General features: G+C 43.6%; 1 protein-coding gene across 49 annotated transcripts in view; it reads right to left on the minus strand.

Moving 5' to 3' along the window:
* The window catches only part of rnf19a (ring finger protein 19A, RBR E3 ubiquitin protein ligase), a 49,384-nt gene extending 33,831 nt beyond the window's left edge, over positions 1-15,553 (minus strand). For all 49 annotated transcript variants that reach the window (XM_045695100.1, XM_045695099.1, XM_045695102.1 and 46 more), the window contains exon 1: positions 15,246-15,553. The gene's annotated coding sequence lies outside the window, so the exon portion shown is untranslated. The remainder of the gene's footprint in view (positions 1-15,245) is intronic.
* Positions 15,554-17,344: the final 1,791 nt, after the last annotated feature.

Below are 17,344 nucleotides of genomic sequence, written 5' to 3' on the forward strand. Positions count from 1 at the left end.
CACGCATGTTGCTAATGCTTCATGCTAGGTACATCTGCCAGCTTGATTCCTCTCAATCCCTCATGTTGATAATGCTACATGCTAGTTACAGCTGCCAGCTAGCTCCCTCTCAATCACACATGTTGATAATGCTACATGCTAGCTACAGTGCCTTCAGAAAGCATTCACACCCCTTTGACTTCCACATTTTGTTGTGTTACTGCCTGAATTTAAAATGGATTCAAAGACATTAAATCACAAGCTTACACACAACACCCCATAATGTCAAAGTGGAACCTTGTTTTTTTACAAAGGTTTACAAATTAATTAAAAATGAAAAGTTTAAATGTCTTGAGTCAATAAGTATTCAACCCCTTTGTTATGGCGAGTCTAAATAAGTTCAGGAGTAAAAATGTGCTTAACAAGTCACATAATTTGCATGGACTGTGTGAGAGTTGGATTACCTCATCTCTGTACCCCACACATACAATTATCTTTAAGGTCCCTAAATCGAGCAGTGAATTTCAAACACAGATTCAACCACAAAGACCAGGGAGGTTTTCCAATGCCTCACAGAGAAGGGCACCTATTGGTAGATGGGTACAAATTAAAAACAGACATTGAATATCCCTTTGAGCATGGTGAAGTTATTAATTACACTTTGGATGGTGTATCAATACACCCAGTCACTACAAAGATACAGGCGTCCTTCCTAACTCAGCTGCCGGAGAGGAAGGAAACCGCTCAGGGATTTCACCATGAGGCCAATGGTGACTTTAAAACAGTTACAGAGTTTAATGGCTGTGGAAGGAGACAACTGAGGACGGATCAACAACATTGTAGTTACTCCACAATACTAACCTAAATGACAGAGTGAAAAGCCTGTACAGGATATAAATATTCCAAAACAAGCATCCTGTTTGTAAACAAGGCACTAAAAGTCATACTACAAAAAAAAATGTAATTAACTTTTTGTCCTGAATACAAAGTGTTATGTTTGGGACAAATCCAACACGTCGCTGAGTACCACTCCATATTTTCAAGCATAGTTATGGGTATGCTTGTAATCATTAAGGACTGGGGCATTTCAGGATACAAACCTTAAGTGGAGTTAAGCACAGGCAAAATCCTAGAAGAAAAAACTGGTATCCTCTTTTCCAACCAGACACTGGGAGATGAATTCCCCTTTCAGCAGGACAATAACCTGTGACACCAAATCTACAATAGAGTTACTAACTAAGAACACAGTGCTGTATATAGAGTTTTCTACTGTATTATTGACTGTATGGTTGTTTATTCCATGTGTAACTCTGTGTTGTTGTTTGTGTCGCACTGCTTTGCTTTATCTTGGCCAGGTCGCAATTGTAAATGAGAACTTGTTCTCAACTAGCCTACCTGGTTAAATAAAGGACTTGTTCTCAACTAGCCCACCTGGTTAAATAAAGGACTTGTTCTCAACTAGCCTAACCTGGTTAAATAAAGGACTTGTTCTCAACTAGCCTACCTGGTTAAATAAAGGACTTGTTCTCAACTAGCCTAACCTGGTTAAATAAAGGACTTGTTCTCAACTAGCCTAACCTGGTTAAATAAAGGACTTGTTCTCAACTAGCCTAACCTGGTTAAATAAAGGACTTGTTCTCAACTAGCCTAACCTGGTTAAATAAAGGACTTGTTCTCAACTAGCCTACCTGGTTAAATAAAGGTGAAATAATATATATATATTTTTTTTAAACAGTGAATATTCCTGATTGGCCGAGTTTGTTTGAAAATCTATGGCAAGACCTGAAAATGGTTGTCTAGCAATGATCAACAACCAATTTGACAGAGCTGAAGAATTTAGAGAATAATAGTAGGCAAATGTTGCCCAATCCAGGTGTGGACAGTTCTTAGAGACTTACCCAGAAACACTCACAGCTGGAATCTCTGCCAAAAGGTACTTCCTCAGGGGTGTGAATACTTATGTAAATTACATTTCTACATTTCATTTTTAATAAAATAGCAAACATTTCTAAAAACATGTTTTCACTTTGTTATATGGGGTATTGTGTGTAGCTGGGTGAGAAAACAATTTAATCCATTTTGAATTCAGGCTGTAACACAACAATGTGGAATAAGTCAAGGGGTGTGAATACTTTCTGAAATAACACTGCACACACTCTCTGAAATAACACTGCACACACTCTCTGAAATAACACTGCACACACTCTCTCTCTGAAATAACACTGCACACACTCTCTGAAATAACACTGTACACACTCTCTCTGAAATAACACTGCACACTCTCTCTGAAATAACACTGCACACACTCTCTCTGAAATAACACTGCACACACTCTCTCTGAAATAACACTGTACACTCTCTCTGAAATAACACTGTACACACTCTCTCTGAAATAACACTGCACACACACTCTCTGAAATAACACTGCACACACTCTCTCTGAAATAACACTGCACACACTCTCTCTGAAATAACACTGCACACACTCTCTCTCTGAAATAACACTGCACACACACTCTCTCTGAAATAACACTGCACACACACTCTCTCTGAAATAACACTGCACACACTCTCTCTGAAATAACACTGCACACACTCTCTCTGAAATAACACTGTACACACTCTCTCTGAAATAACACTGTACACACTCTCTCAAATAACACTGCACACTCTCTGAAATAACACTGTACTCTCTCTCTGAAATAACACTGTACTCTCTCAACACATTTGGTTTCCAAGAAAGCTCCTGTTACACACACACACACACACACACACACACACACAGAAGATCTCACGTCCCCTCAAATCCCATTGGAGGAGAAGGTCAGAGGGGAGAGACCTCTGGCTTTCTCATCCAATGGGTTTTGAGAAGGAGACGATAGAGAGAACGCGCCTACGCAATTGATATCTTCCACACACACACCTTCACGACACACTGCACGTCACATACTTTGTGAAAGGACTCACACTGGGCTTAGGGTGTCTGCAGAGGAACTGGGAAGTGTACAACCCCCTCAGCCATACACAGACAAACTCACCACAACCTGTGAGTGGAAACTACACTGGGAAAAAAAAGATATAAAAAAATAAAAATCAAGATTTTTCAAAGTTACAGTTCAGGAAATCACTCAATTGAAATCAATTCATTGGACCCTAATCTATAAACTTCACATGACAGGGAATACAGACATGCATCTATTGGATCCAGATACTTTTGTAGTGTATGTGGACACCACTTCAAATTAGTGGGTTAGGCTATTTCAGCCACACCCGTTGCTGACAGGGGTATAAAAATCGAGCACACGGCCATGCAATGTCCATAGACAAACAATGGCAGTAGAATGGCCTTACTGAAGAGCTCAGTGACTTTCAATGTGGCAGCGTCATAGAATGCCACCTTTACAACAAAGTCAGTTCATCAAAATGTCTGCCCTGCTAGAGCTGCCCCCGGTCAACTGCTAGAGCTGTTATTGTGAAGTGGAAACGTCTAGGAGAACAATGGCTCAGCCGTGACGTTGCAGGCCACACAAGCTCATAGAACGGGACTGCAGAGTGCTGAAGCACATAAAAATGGTCTGTCCTCGATTGCAACACTCCACTACCGAGTTCCAAACGACCTCCGGAAGCAACGTCAGCAAAATAACCGTTAGTCGGGAGCTTCATGAAATGGGTTTGCCTGGCCAAGCAACCGCACACAAGCAGAAGATCACCATGCGTAATACCAAGTGTTGACTGGAGTGGTGTAAAGATGGCCGCCATTGGACTCTGGAGCAGTGGAAACGCGTTCTTTGGAGTGATGAATCACGCTTTCCCATCTGGCAGTCTGACATACAAATCTAGTTTTGGTGGATCCCAATGCATAGTGCCAACTGTAAAGTTTGGTGGAGGTGGAATAATGGTCTGGGGCTGTTTTTCATGGTTCGGGTTTGGCCCGTTAGTTCCAGTGAAGGGAAATCTTAACGCTACAGCATACAACGACATTATAGACGATTCTGGGCTTCCAACTTTGTGGTAACAGTTTGGGGAAGGCCATTTCCTGTTTCAGCATGACAATGCCCCTGTGCACAAAGCGAGGTCCACAGAGAAATGGTTTGTCGAGATCGGTGTGGAAGAATTTGACAGGTCTGCACAGAGCCCTGACCTCAACCTCATCGAACACCTTTGGGATAAATTGGAACGTCGACTGCGAGCCAGGCCTAATCGCCCAACATCAGTGCCCGACCTCAATAATGCTCATGGCTGAATGGAAGCAAACAATGTTCCAACATCTAGTGGAAATCCTCCCCAGAAGAGTAGAGGCTGTTATAGAACAAAAGTGGGGGACCAAGTCCATATTAATGCCCATGTCAGTAAGAGGAAAACAATGCATTAGGAAACCATCGCTCTTCAGTTAACACAAACACCCTCTCTCAAACACAAAGCTCCCAACTTAAAACCAGGCACCAGACAGACAGACCAACCAGACAGACCAGATGTTGACCAACTGGCCGTCCCCAGGTGGTGAGGGTAGGCAACACATCTGCCACGCTAACCCTCAACATGGGGGCCCCTCGGGGGTGCAAAATTAGTCTCCTCCTGTACTGTGGTAGGCCTGATCACAGACAACGAGACAGCCTATAGGGAGGTCAGAGACCTGGCCGTGTGGTGCCAGGACAACAACCTCTCCCTCAACGTGATCAAGAAAAAGATGATTCTGGACTACATTTACATTTTAGTCATTTAGCAGACGCTCTTACCCAGACTTACAGTAGAGTGCATACATTTTATAACATTTTTAAATACTGGCCCCCCGTGGGAAACGAACCCACAACCCTGGCATTGCAAGTGCCATGCTTTATCAACTGAGCTACAGTGGGACTACAGGAAAAAGAGGACCGAGCACACCCCCATTCTCATCGACGGGGTTGCAGTGGAGCAGGTTGAGAGCTTCAGGTTCCTTGGTGTCCACATCACCAACAAACTAACATGGTTCAAACACACCATGACAGTTGTAAAGCGGGCACGACAAAACCTTTTCCCCCTCTGGAGACTGAAAAGATTTGGCATGGGTCTTCACATCCTCAAAAGGTTGTACAGCTGCACCATCGAGAGCATCCTGACTGGTTGCGTCACTGCCCGGTATGGCAAATGCTCGGCCTCCAACTGCAAGGCACTACAGAGGGTAGTGCGACTGGCCCAGTACATCACTGGGGCAAAGCTTCCTGCCATCCAGGTCCTCTATACCAGGCGGTGTCAGAGGAAGGCCCTACTAATTGTCAGACTCCAGCCACCCAAGTCATAGACTGTTCTCCCTGCTACCACACAGCAAGCGGTACCGGAGCACCAAGTTTAGGTCCAAGAGGCTTCTAAACAGCTTCTACCCCCAAACCATAAGACTCTAATCTAAAATGGCTACCCAGACTATTTGCATCGGATGACTCAAACACCATCTTCAAGTTTGCAGACGACATGACAGTGGTAGGCCTGATCACTGACGACGATGAGACAGCTTATCGGGAGGTCAGAGACCTGGCAGTGTGGTGCCAGGACAACCGCTCCCTCAACGTCAGCAAGACAAAGGAGCTGATCATGGATTACAGGAAAAGGAAGGAACTTTAGCTTGAAATGAAACCACTGTCAAAATTAGAAATGTGTAATATCTGGGAAAAAGGTATAGCGTTAGCTAACTTCAATCTTATCTGCAAATATCATGCATGGATGCCATGCCACGGTTGCCCTTAATTTGAAGATGTAATCCAGAGACAGGTGTTTTCTCCATCTCTGTAGCTATTATGCTCTAATTCCACTGATTTCAAAACTCAGTCATCCAGAAAGTTGAGAGCAACACCACATTTAAAAAATGTGCATTTAATGTTCAAAGCATCCTGAATTCACCCAACCTGTGTTTTTATCAGTTTATTTTCCACCCTGGTCATGGGCCTTGTCAAAATAGGTAGAAATGCAGAAAATTAGCTTTAAAACAGCAATATTTTCCATCTAGAGCTTGTGCCGGGGGTAAGGAAATTCACATAGCAAATCAGAAGCGCGACCTGCTCTAGAAAGAGTCCTGGTGGTTCCAAACTTCTTCCATTTCAGAATGATGGAGGGCACTCTGTTCTTGGGGACCTTCAATGCTGCAGACATTTTTTAGTACCCTTCCCCAGATCTGCGCCTCGACACAATCCTGTCTAGGTCTACGGACAATTCCTTCGACCTCATGGCTTGGTTTTTGCTCTGACATGCACTGTCAACTGTGGGACCTTATATAGACAGGTGTGTGTCTTTCCAAATCATGTCCAATCAATTGAATTTACCACAGTTGGACTCCAATCAAGTTGTAGAAACATCTCAAGGATGATCAATGGAAACAAGATGCAGCTGAGCTCCATTTCAAGTCTCATAGCAAAGGGTCTGAATAGTTATGTAAATAAGGTATTTTGTTTTTAAACATTATCTACAATTTCCTAAAATGTGTTTTTGCTTCATTAGGGGGTATTGTATGTAGGTTGAGCATTTTTTAAATCCATTTTAGAGTACGGCTGTAACGTAACAAAGTGGGAAAAGTCATGGGGTCTGAATACTTTCCGAAAACACTGAATTTGCAAAACATTAGGAACAGCTGCTCTTTCCATGAGAGTGACCAGGTGAACTCAGGTTAAAGCTATGATCCCTTATTGATGTCACTTAAATCCACTTCAATCAGTGTAGATGAAGGGGAGAAAGGTTAAAGAAGGATATTTAAGCTATATCATACAATTGAGACATGTATTGTGCATGTGTACTATTCAGAGGGTGATTGGGCAAGACAAAATATTTAAAATATGCACTATGCATTAATAGCTCTGCCATTTCCTGGTTGCTAAAATTCTAATAGTTTGTGACAAAACAAGCAAGTATAGTGTAGAGCATTGGTCACCAACCTTTTCTGATTAAAGACCAATATCGCAATCAAAAAGCAAGCCGAGATTTATCACTCAGATCAAAAAAAATGGCATTACTTAAATGTAACATTAACCTAACAACAGTTTTGTGGGAATGAGGTTTGGGCAGTAGGCCTAATACATTATCACAGCATTTTGACTACATGCCTGGCCTGAATACCATATTGTATTTCTATACTCCAGCTTTAGTAACAAAATAGATCAGTTCAGGGCCTGAAACTAACTTTTTGGTCCACCAGACACTCAGTTTTTTTCTTTTACCAGCAAACATTTTTATTCCTTAATTACACAAAACAAAAAGCTTGTTTTGTTTCTAAAACAATACATGTATTACTAGTAAGAAGGGATGTGGTATATTATTCCATTTTTTGTGACCTGAGTCTTATAACTAAAATATCATAGATGAGACAAAATGTTCAGCTGCCCCTTTAAGGGCTGGAGGTAACCATGGTAATGAGGGCACTCCAGCTGCTGGAGTCATCAGTCAGTGTGCCTGCCTGTGAGATATGAATCTGACTCGTGGCCGATGCAGCGTCGCTGAAGCAGCGTCGCTGAAGCATACACTCAAACTCAAAAACAACCGAGCTTGTGAACAAAACAGTGTAAACAGCCAAGAAACACAAAGGACAAAGTCTCACTTTAGTAGACGTTTTAAAGTAAATTAGCCCGACTTTTATGCCCATGTTTCAGGCAGTGCTGATGCTGGGTGAGGCAGGTAGCCTGGTGGTTAGAGCGTTGGACTAGTAACCGAAAGGTTGCAAGATCGAATCCCCGAGCTGACAAGGAAAATAAATCTGTCGTTCTGCCCCTGAACAAGGCAGTTAACCCACTGTTCCTAGGCCGTCATTGAAAATAAGAATTTGTTCTTAAGTGACTTGCCTAGTTAAATAAAAAGGTTAAAAGATATATATTAAAAAAAATGCACGAGGTGGGATATAGGCTATTGTAGGTCTTTGTGTGATGAAACACAGAATACAAAAACTTAGAAAAAAAAGCTACTGCTGAATTTATTTTTCTATAAAAAGGTGTTAATACTTGGCTTCTAACTTTTGTTTGTAAATATGAGTGAAATGCCACCCGCCACCATGCGGCTGGTGAAATAAACATTTTACCCACAAATCCCAAAATCTCCCCACGTGGCGGGTGTTAATTTAATGCGCTAGATCAGTTGGTGTAGCCTTGTGAGGACAGCTGAGTATAAATTGAAATAATTTACAAATAATTGTATTTTATTGGACTGATGGTAGGCTACCTGCATCTGATGGTCATGTTGCCTTCAAGACAACTGGGAAGAATCACGACATTCAGTGATGTTATGGTCGGAAAGTCGGGTCTCTAGAAAGATGCCAGAGCTTGACTGAGTTGGATTTTTAAGATTTCTCCCAGTTAGAGATAAATCCCCCCCCCCCAAGTTGCCAGCTGTCTTCAATGCACTGAAGTCGGAGTACTCAGAGTTCCCAGTTTTTGAACACTGCATCAGTCTCAGCGGAGGGTCAGTCTCTTGCAGGCCTTGTTCTCTCCTTTTCCTCCTGTGAGACTGACCACATGGGACACCGTCGTCTCCCTGATGGTGAAACTGGAGTGTCACCGCATCCGCTTCATGCAAAAACTCCTGTTGCTCCTGTGACCAGAGGAAGTGAAATACTCCTCCATATTCAAATAGATGAACTGCTAATAAATACTAAAAACACAGGGCTATTGATACACTTTGGCTACGCATTCACAAAGTACTTAGTTAAGGGTCTGATTACTTATGTAAATGTGAGTTTTTTTATTCGTAATAAATTAGCAAACTTTTTTTTAAAACCTGTTTTTGCTTTGTCATTATGGGGTATTGTGATGTCATTACGGGGTATTGTGATGTCATTATGGGGCATTGTGATGTCATTATGGGGCATTGTGACGTCATTATGGGGTATTGTGCGTAGATATGAGAAAAAAAATGATTTAATCAATTTTAGAATAAAGCTTGTAACATAAAGCAAAAAAAGTCAATGGGTCTGAATACTTTCCGAATGCAGTGTATATATATAAAAACAATATCTAAATTAAAAATAGGGGCAACCCCCGCAGTCCCCCCTGACGACGACCCCCCCCCCACACACACAGGGAGCGCCCACCAGAGTTTGGAACCACTGATTTAAAGCGCAATGTGTTCCCTCTCTCAATCACATTGCCATGATTGTCAGCTATGTAGCTGCTCTGGGGCTAGACGATATGGCCTAAGTCATACATTGGTTCTTCCTTTAAAAGTGGTGCCATACTGCAGCACAGCTTGCGGGCTGCCGCAAAATTCTATGGCATGTTATTTAAGTGTCAGCCATTGCTGCCATTAATGGTAGTTAGTGCTAGGTTGCCCACCAGGGGGCATCTTTGAGAAGCTAAGTTACTGAAAGCTCCAAGAGTCAAACGGAGCCTTGAATAGACTATATGGGATTGAGTTTTAGAAACATAGCTTAAATCATTTGAATATTAGGGTTTTTCTATTCCAAGAAAAACAAAAATGCGAGTATAGTGCAAATATAATCCTTACATTTCCACATAAAAATCTGATTGACTTATGAAGACCAGTCCCCGTGCTGTGTCATTCAGTGATATTTATTCCCATAGTAATTCATTATGGAGCCATCCAGATGTCAGAAAACATTTAGTGGGCTATGGAAGAGATGGGATAAGTGACATGCCTCACAAACATCCATTAATACTGTACATTTAAAGGCCCTAAAGTCAGCAAGAGTCTATTGTCCTGCTTCCAGCCCATCAAGGGCGGATGGGCTTCCAGCCCATCAAGGGCGGATGGGCTTCCAGCCCATCAAGGGCGGATGGGCTTCCAGCCCATCAAGGGCGGATGGGCTTCCAGCCCATCAAGGGCGGATGGGCTTCCAGCCCATCAAGGGCGGATGGGCTTCCAGCCCATCAAGGGCGGATGGGCTTCCAGCCCATCAAGGGCGGATGGGCTTCCAGCCCATCAACGACACATTGTTCGCAGAGTTCAAACACTTGTGAAAAACAAGTTTGAAACATGTTTTCAAAATGCCTCCAGCTGTACATAACTACTGTAAATAAAAAAACCAGCATCTACAGTGGTACAAATATATTATTGAATTCAACTTAAAAAAAAAAAACATTTTAAAGATGTATATGTTTATAAGGCTACTGTTCAGTCTGACAACTAAACATAGCCTATAGTACATACTGTAGTAAACATGGTAAAGTACCTAATTCCTTACATAAGGGAGAGCAGGCCATGTCCAGACGTTCTCAGTGACCTCAAGTACTCATTAACTCTGTCTTCAATGCTTTTTCAGGTTGTATCAGTTACTAGTGAGACTCATGTATACTGTGATCGCTCATCTTTGTTGTTGTGAGTTGTAGGGGAAGGGGCTTGGGAGAAAGAGGTGAAGCAAGAGGTTTCATTCTCACCAAAAACTGTCTAAAATAAGCCCAATGCATTTCTATGCGCTTATTTTGAACCCAAGATGGTCGCTTGCCTTCCCTCCTTCGGGACAAGACTCCCACTGTTCGGGGGGAGACATGAGCCTCTTCTCACTATATTCAGATCTCTGCACATAAGGAGGGAAGGTGACGAAACCATAAAGACTTGAGAACAAGTAGACAAACGCTCATAATAAAACCTTGATAGTTGCGATACGGGCATTTGGAATATCGCACAACAGCATTAATTCGATATATTGCACCGGCTCTAAACTCTACTGATAGTCTCAGCGCGTCCTTCCTGGGATGATAATCTACTGTCGGCGAATACCAACCCCCCAAACACCTTTGTTCACCGTTCCACGGGAACAGATACTCTGCATATCATGATGTCCTAAATAATGGCCAAGTCTACCTAGCTCCCTGCTCGACTGAGTCGCTTGGGAGTAACAAACAAGTCCCCCAACACCTATCAGAAAGTGCTCAATGACCCTTCCTGCTTTCTGGGGATGTGCACCTCAACCCTGGGCCCCACACCGCCGAGCCAGCCTCAACCCTGGACCCCCCACCGCCGAGCCAGCCTCAACCCTGGGCCCGACACCGCCGAGCCAGCCTCAACCCTGGGCCCCACACCGCCGAGCCAGCCTCAACCCTGGGCCCCACACCGCCGAGCCAGCCTCAACCCTGGGCCCCACACCGCCGAGCCAGCCTCAACCCTGGGCCCCACACCGCCGAGCCAGCCTCAACCCTGGGCCCCACACCGCCGAGCCAGCCTCAACCCTGGGCCCCACACCACCGATACCCACAGGAATGGAAAGCAGTGAATGGCCGCATCGTCAAATCACCACCACAGTGGGTGAGTGCTACGGTCCCATGATTTCTCGAGTTTACCAGCTCCAAGATTAACTTTGACTGCCCAAAAATATCCAAGTCACTATACACGATCCCAGACTCTGCTTTCGGCACGCAAGCTGTTTTAATTAGTTCCCAGCTTCCAGTGCAAGAGAGGGGTAAATTCACTACCGAACTGCCCCCAGTAAAAACAAAAATAGCCTAAACCCAACAGTCAGAACATGTTACCTTTTTTTCTTTCAAACGGTCAATCACACTGGAGTAATCTGGGACCCACGAGCTAAGCCCAAGGGACTACGGGGGGGGAGAGACATGACTCCCTAAAAACTCTACATCTGCTGCATTGTGCCCGACTACAATGTTTTCAGGAGAGACAGGATGGAAGGAAGAGTAGGTCTGATGATTTACATTAAATAACATGTCCGATGTAAACAAATTTAGTGGTCGTGATAATGAACTAGAAGGTATTGGCCTAAAAAAAAAAATCTCCTCAAATGTCTAAAACCCTTCTGGAATGTACAGACCACTTTACACCAAAAGACTGTTTCTGACCAGTTTAATAACATGCTTAGGGAATGTCATTTCAGGACATCGTTCATCTTAAAAAAAATGGGAGATTTTGACATTAATTATGAAGACAAGTCTCGTAGGAAAATCCTAAAACTGATCATAAATACCTTTGACCTCACAGCTCGTAAAAAGACCAACCAGGGTGACTTGTCCTACTGACAGAACCCCTCCACTGGTTTCTTGGGCACGGCACCAGTGAATGACACTCGACCGGCAGGAGGTGAACAAGGTGATTAGCTCTCTAATGAACTAAAGCCAAAAGATGTTTAAGCTGGACTCTACCTTAACTACAGAGAGGTCACCGACTGGCCCCATTAGTAAGGAGGAGGAGGAGTTCCAAGGGGTCTGGAGGTCAACCATAATAACACCCATCTTTAAATAATTTTACACGCAATGCAGTTTGGCTTCAGAACAAACCACTCCACAGAAACGGCCAACTACTTTTCTTCTGGAAAACGTGAAGTCCAAGATGGAGCAATGTTACAAGGGTCTCAGTGACTCATGTTTCCATCTCAGTGTAAGAAGAAGTTAAAAAAAAAAAAAACAGTCTGCATGTTGTTCACAAAGAGGACAACTGATGTTACTGAACCAGATGTCTAAGCCCTAGACCCACTCCAATTTGCAAACCGCCCCAACAGATCCACTGATGATGCAATCTCTACTGCCACTCCACACTGCCCTTTCCCACCTGGACAAAAGGAACACCTACGTGAGAATGCTATTCATTGACTACAGCTCAGCGTTCAACACCTTAGTGCCCTCAAAGCTCATCACTAAGCTAAGGACCCTGGGACTAAACACCTCCCTCTGCAACTGGATCCTGGACTTCCTGATGGGCCGCCCCCAGGTGGTAAGGGTAGGTAACAACACATCTGCCATGCTGATCCTCAACACATGGGGCCTCTCAGGGGTGTGTGCTCAGTCCCCTCCTGTACTCCCTGTTCCCTCATGACTGCACGGACAGGCACGACTCCAACACCATCATTAAGTTTGCCGACGACAGTGGTAGGTATGATCACCGACAATGATGAGACAACCAATAGGGAAGAGGTCAGAGACCTGGCAGTGTTGTGCCAAGACAACCTCTCCCTCAACATGATCAAGACAAAGGAGATGATTGTGGACTACAGGAAAAGGAGGACCGAGCACGCCCACATTCTCATCGACAGGAGCAGGTTGAGAGCTTCAAGTTCCTTGGTGTCCACATCACCAACAAGCTATCATGGTCCAAACACACCAGAGAGCATGACAAAGCCTATTCCCCCTCAGGAGACTGAAAAGATTTGGCATGTGTCCTCAGATCCTCAATAAGTTCTACAGCTGCACCATCGAGAGCATCCTGACTGGTTGCATCACTGCCTGGTATGGCAACTGCTCAGCCTCCAACCGCAAGGCACTACAGAGGGTAGTGCGAACGGCCCAGTACATCACCGGGGCCAAGCTTCCTGCCATCCAGGACCTCTACACCAGGCGGTGTCAGAGGAAGGCCCTAAGAATTGTCAAAGACTCCAGCCACCATAGTCATAGACTGTTCTCTCTGCTACCGCACAGCAAGCGGTACCAGAGGGCCAGAGTCTAGGTCCAAGAGGCTTCTAAACAGCTTCTACCCCCAAGCCGTAAGACCCCTGAACAGCCAATCAAATGGATATTCGCACCCCCCCTCCCTCTTTTACACTGCTGCTACTCTGTTTATTATCTATGCATAGTCACTTTAACTCCAGATGTACATATTACCTCGACTAACCTGCGCCTCCACACTGACTCTGTACCCCCTGTATATAGCCTCGCTACTGTTACTTTACTGCTGATGTTTAATTATGTTGTTTTCTTAACTGCATTGTTGGTTATGGGCAGGTAAGTAAGCATTTCACTGTAAGGTCTACACCAGTTGTATTTGGCGCATGTGACAAATAACATTTGATTTGACTAGTTGGGCCCAAGCTTGCTGTACCAACATTAAAACCCATTCAGTGCGTCTACAAACAGGCTCTCAAAGTGCTTGATACGAAGCCCAATAGACATCACTGTTAAACCCTCAGAAAGCATGAGCTCCTGAGTTGGGAAAATCTTATACAAGACATGTTGGTGTATTGCACTCGGCAGGAAGCCTGGCAGGTAGGATCATTGGGCCAGTAACCGAAAGGTTGCTGGATCGAATCCCTTAGCTGACAAGGTAAAAATCTGTCATTCAGGCCCTGAGCAAGGGAGTAAACCCACTGTTCCCCGGGCGCAAAAGATATGTATGAATACATTCAGTTGTACAACTGACTAGGTATCCCCCTTTCCAGATCCTAAATGGCCTGGCTCCCCTCCACTTAATACTTTAAAATCAAACAGAAAACCCAAGCCCACTGCAGCAGATCCACAAGGTCTGCCATGAGAGGTGACTGTATAGTTCCCTTAAGGAAAAGCACCTTTAGTAAATCTGCTTTCTCTGTGAGAGCGTCCCATGTCTGGAATACACTGATATCGGACGGACACATAACTGCACCACCTACCACACCTTCACAAAAAACAAAGACATGGCTAAAGACCAATCAGACTTGTTTCCATAATCCCTAGCTATGTACTGCCGCTGTCCATGTTATCTGTAGATTGTTTAGTGTGTAAACGCTCATTGTTATTGTTTTAATAACCTGCTGAGGGACTGCGGTTGAAAACTAGCCGGGTCGCTAAAACCGGCACTTTTACTGGAAAGTTGATTAATGTGCACTGTCCCTGTAAAAAAATGAACGCAATAAACTAAATAAAATGGCTAGCTAGCTAGTAGGTACAATAACACAAATAAGCCAAACATGAACATTAGCTATGGCTTGCAACTAGAAAGCTAGCTAGTTAGCTTAAATTGGTAATTGATCGGAACTTCGAGTAAAATTAAAATGTTATATGTTGGGTAGTTAGCTAGTCAGATGACAATATTATTGGCTAGTTTGCTAGTAAACTGCCTGAAATGTATTTTTACAATTTGCTTGCTAGCTAGCAATCGTTAGCTAGCCAACGTCAACTAAATGGCTACTGTATAACGTTACAGTTTCTAAAGTACACACCAAAAGGACAGTCGCAACATACTTGTAAGCAAATATAGCTAGCCTATTCGCTATCTAATTTGTAACTATTTCAAACATTTGGGGGATTTTCTCATGTTAGCTAGTTAGTTATCCAAATGGCTAACGTTAGCTAGCGAGCTAAAGTCAACGTTTCAGGGAAGTCGAAGCTCATAGGGGCGGTTTCAGCAACATTTTTCTGTCATGAAAACCGAAACTAAGCGAAGTTAACTCGATTCGCCTACCTAGCTAAGCAACATATCAAACAACAAAAACGAATAACTAAATTAATACGTTATACTGTAAGCGTATTGTCTTTCCTAAGCTAACTAGCTAGTCTAACAAAGCTAAACTTGTGACTTAGCTAACTAGTTAGCTTGCAGGCCGTCGTTGCATTGATTTAGGAAGCTAACTACAGTAGCTAGCTACTTCATTCCTGACTTACCGTTAAAAAAAAAAAGAAAGATCCACCTTACGGCTTTTTCCCGTTGGGGGGAGAAAAATGTTTTTGAACTACAACGATTCACCGATGTCACTTCGGTATAAAAGTGGATTGATCCGAAAATGGCATTTGTGTTGTTCGTTGAAACTTACAAACGGGTTACTTCTCAGTTCCAGACTTCTGCCCTTCCCATTGGAAACACCGACCAACCGACCGACCGACCAGCTCCTTGGATTCAATAGGATTCAAACTATCACCACGGAATCTCGCGAGGACACGTACACAGTTGTTCAGATCATTGGACAGGCCCTTGTGGTCACGGGCCAGGCTGCCTTATCAAGAAAACATTAAGTGAAACCTTTTCAGGAAACATTACAGCTCAATACACTACACGGGTCAATATGTCTTCTAAAGCAGGAAACATTATAGTTCAATATTTCTCCTAAAGCAGGAAATATTACAGTTCAATATGGCTCCTAAACCAGGAAACATTACAGTTCAATATGGCTCCTAAAGCAGGAAACATTACAGTTCAATATGTCTCCTAAACCAGGAAACATTACAGTTCAATATGTCTCCTAAAGCTGGGCTCCCAAGTGGCGCAGCAGTCTAACGCACTGCATCTCAGTGCCAGAGGCATCACTACAGACCCTGGTTCAATTCCAGGCTGTATAACAACCAGCCGTGATTGGCAGTCCCATAGGGCGGCGCACAATTGTCCCAGCGTCGTCCAGGTTAGGGTTTGGCCGGGGTAGGCCGTCATCGTAAATAAGAATTTGTTCTTAACTGACTTGCCTAGTTAAATAAAAGGTTCAATAAAAAAAATAATAAAGCAATGTGTCATGACTGGCATGCTCGGGTCAGGTTACTGTGGACCACAAACCTATAGAGAGATCTCTCACACCCAGCAGAGGGGAAGAGATATGGAGATATGGAGATATGGGGGGGGTTTATGACACCTCACGCCCATTGTCAATCTAAGGCAGCAGACAATATTTGTCCTCTCACTATGGAGAGAACATTAACATGCAATAAATGGACTTTGGGATAAGGTTTCATCAGCCACAATGGTGGTAATGATAGAATATGAAAATTAATGTTGTTTTTGTTATTAAAGGACGACGTTATAACGAAAACATTGTAACTTTAAGAGTTTTCCTAGTATATGCTTGATGTTTGCATATTGTGCGTTGTGTGGAAAATGTCCAGATCAAAAAGAAAGTTTTGGTAAAGATGAAATGTGAAGTTTGTTGTCTAAATTGGATCCGAGTAAAATCCAGACCTCCAGCCTCGTGACTAGAGCCGCCCAGACCATCTTGCCATAAAAGATGGAAATGCCTATTTTTGACCCGAGGGTATTAAACTTGAGTTAAGAATTTACATGCAGACTAAGTGACCCTGAGCTGCAGCCAAGGCCTGAGTGGTCGGCAACCACAAAACGCAACACGAGGTCGAAGACAAAGGAACTTTTTATCTATCTATGCTACGGATGAGAAGCTGCGTCTAAGAGGGTGAATTCAAGCAGGACCACCCGGTCGCCACTCTCCATCGAATCGTGTGTCTGCACTGCTTTCATTCCTACTCTGTGAGCCCTGAGCTACAGGGCTGGCTGTTCTCAAAAGACCCCTTTCAGAACAAGGGCGAGGAAACAGACCACTAAGACAAAAGGACACTGACATTGTGAAGACAACCAGAGAGTTACACCCTGTAACCAGAGAAGTGTGTCATCAGAGAAGCCGAACCTCGTCCACGAAGAGACACCCCGTCAGAGACCTAATTACATCATTATATTCTGACCCATAAGAGACGGCAGTCCGGGGAAAGGTGTTAGGGTTAAACTAGGTCTAGTTTACAAATGTATACAAGTGTGCTTTTCTCTCTTTTAAATCCCCATTTTGTGTAACACGTGTCGTATTGTGTTGGCCCACTAGGGAGCTGTTTCATTGTACTAAGTTCTAATCAATAGCCCAGACTGTATCTTATATTATCATTTTAGCTTGTTAGTAAATAAATAATCAACTCAATTGGTACGGACTTATTTGGTGAGACTCGGGTTTGTGCAGATTCCCGGATTATGCAACGTTCAGAATGAGACTGTAGAG

The sequence above is a fragment of the Salmo salar genome, chromosome ssa14 (genome assembly GCF_905237065.1).
Source record: "Salmo salar chromosome ssa14, Ssal_v3.1, whole genome shotgun sequence".
Taxonomy (NCBI): domain Eukaryota; kingdom Metazoa; phylum Chordata; class Actinopteri; order Salmoniformes; family Salmonidae; genus Salmo; species Salmo salar.